Genomic DNA, 3,057 nt, shown 5'->3' with positions numbered 1-3,057 from the left:
TAATACTTTCATGTTTCTTTTTTTTTTTTTGCTATATATTGTTCTTTTTTTAAACTACACACATACACACAGACATGTACACACACACACACACATGCACACACACATTCTTTTCCTAGATGCAATCTCTGGGATCCCTTAGAGTCCTTTTTTGTAAACACTGGGGAAGTAGTTGTACTAGGTAATATGATTCCTGCAGAGATTATAAAATGTGAGTAAAAGATAAAAATAACTGTCATTTATTAAGTATTTATTGTCTGCTAGGCACTATATTAAATAACTGCAATTTTTTTTGGGCGGAGTCTTGCACTGTCATCCAGGCTAGAGTGCAATGCTGCGATCTTGGCTTGCTGCAACCTCCGCCTCCTGGGTTCAAGCAGTTCTTGTCTCAGCCTCCCGAGTAGCTGGGATTACAGGCACCCAGCACCACACCTGGCTAATTTTTGTATCTTTCACTAAAGACTTTCGCTGTGTTGGCCAGGCTGGTCTTGAACTCCTGATCTCAGGTGATTGGCCTATCTCTGCCTCCCAAAGTGCTGGGATTACAGGCCTGAGCCATGGCGCCCAGCCAACATTATTTTCAAAATGACTTACGAGGTAGTATTACTCTCGAGTTTTACACATTAGAAACCTGAGGCTCAGATGTTAAACACAAACACAAAATGTTTTATTTTAAATAAACATTTAAAATATTTACACTTCATTTTCCAAAATGGCTTTGTAGCTTAAGCACTCAGGATTTTCAAACCTGTAACAGCTTATCAATGCATCTCATCTTAGAAGTATGTTTTACATTCTTCATAAAAGTAAAAATGAATCCAGGTTTCCTAAGATTCAGGCCAGTGAGTCTCCACTTAAAACCAAATGGAGAAATAATTTTTTGCTGCCTAAACACACAAGTGAATTGAAAAGCCACAGGCCATTGATTCAACAAATACCTTTATTATTTTTATTGATAATGTACATGTAATATGCTATTTTGATACATGTATGCAATGTATAATGGTCAAATCAGGGTATTTAGGATATCCATCACCTCAAACGTCTATCTTCCTTATGTTAGGAACATTTATTTTGAAATATGAGTTATATAACTTATAATAACTATATTTCAAAATATAATTATATTTCAAAATAAGATAACATATAAGTATATGTTATTGTTAACTATAATTTACCTACTGTACTATCAAATACTAGAACTTATTCCTTGTATCTAACTGTATTCTTGTAGCCATTAACCAACTTTTCTAAGTTTCCTACTCTCCCCTTCCCTTCCCAGCCTCGTAACCACCTTTCAACTGTTTGCTTCCACGCAATCCTTTTTTATTATCTCCCACATATGAGTGAGAACATTCACTATTTGTCTTTCTAGGCTTGGCTTATTTCACTTAACATAATGACCTCCACTTCTATCCATGTGGCTACAAATGACAGAATCCCATTCTTTTTCATAATATTGTCCATACATACCACATTTTCTATATCCATTTATCTTCTGTTGATGGACACAGGCTGCAGAGGGATTGCTGGGTTATATGATAGTTCTATGTGTAGTTTTTTGGGGAACCTTCATGGTGAGGGACCTTCATAGTGGTTGTGCTAGTGTGCATTCCTACCAACAGTGGATGAGCGTTCTTTTCTGAACATCCTCACCAGCGTGTTTTTTTTTTCCTTTTTTTAAAAATGCCCATTTTAACTGGGGTGAGATGATACCTTAATGTGGTTTTGATTTACATTTCCCTAATTATGGTTGAGCATTTTTTCACATATCTAGTGGCCATTCATATGTCTTTTGAGAAATGTCTGTACAGATCTTTTGCCCTTTTTGTAACTTTTTTTTTTTTTTTTTTAATTTTTTGAGATGGGGTCTCACTCTATCACCCAGGCTGGAGGTGATCTGGGCTCATTGCAGCTTCTGCATCCTGGGCTCAAGTGATCATTCCACCGCAGGATGACCCAAGTAGCTAGGACCAAAGGCGAGTGCCACCACACTTGGCTCATTTTTTTGTATCTTTTATAGTGACTGGGTTTCACCATGTTGCCCAGGCTGGTCTTGAACTCCTGTGCTCAAGTGATCGCTCACCTCAGCCTCCCAAAGTGCAGGGAATTTAGGCTTGCCTGGCCTTTTGTCCATTTTATTTTTTTATTTTTTGAGATGGAGTCTCGCTCTGTCACCCAGGCTGGAGTGCGGTGGTGTTATCTCGACTCACTGCAACCTCTGCCTCCCAGTTTCAAGCGGTTCTCCTGCCTCAGCCTCCTGAGGAGCTGGGATTACAGGTGTGCACCACCACACCCAGCTAACTTTTATTGTATTTTAGTAGAGAGAGGGTTTCACAATGTTGGCCAATGTGGTCTTGAACTCCTGACTTCATGATCCACCCACCTTGGCTTCCCAAAGTACTATGATTACAGGTGTGAGCCACCGCACCCGGCCTGTCCATTTTTTAATGAGGTTATTTGGTTTTTTGCTATTGAATTGTTTGAGTTCCTTATATATTCTGGTTATGAATCCCTTGTTAGATGGTGTGTTAGGCCATTCTTGTGTTGCTATAAAGAAAATCCTGAGTCTGGGTATTTTATAAAGAAAAGAGGTTTAATTGGCTCATAATTCTGCAGACTGTACAGGAAGCATGGCACCAGCATCTGCTCGGCTTCTGGGGAGACCTCAAGGAACTTTCACTCACAGCAGAAAGCAAAGCAGGAGCAGTCACATCACGTGGCAAGAAAGCAAGAGAGAGAGGTGGAGGAGGTGCCACACACTGTTTTAAAGAACCAGATCTCTCAAGAACTCACTCTTGTTGGAACAGGCATTAAAAGAGATTAAAGAGTGTGTAAGCAGAAACTCAGTTGTATGTAAGAAAACTCAATTCCCCTGAGAAAGATAAAGAGCTGGAGCCCTTTAAAATTAACTGCCTGTTTTCTGTGGCTAGTGAGCCTTATCTCTCCTCCCTTCCCAGGCATTGTGAAGACCATGTTTCCCTAGCTGTGCAGCTGCAAGGTCACTAGACAGATAAACCCAAGTTGTAAAACATGTTTTCCTTGAAAAGTAAGAAA

This window comes from Rhinopithecus bieti, unplaced genomic scaffold (genome assembly GCF_001698545.2).
Source record: "Rhinopithecus bieti isolate Rb0 unplaced genomic scaffold, ASM169854v2 scaffold_76, whole genome shotgun sequence".
Classification (NCBI taxonomy): Eukaryota; Metazoa; Chordata; class Mammalia; order Primates; family Cercopithecidae; genus Rhinopithecus; species Rhinopithecus bieti.
Note: the sequence above shows the minus strand (reverse complement) of the source record.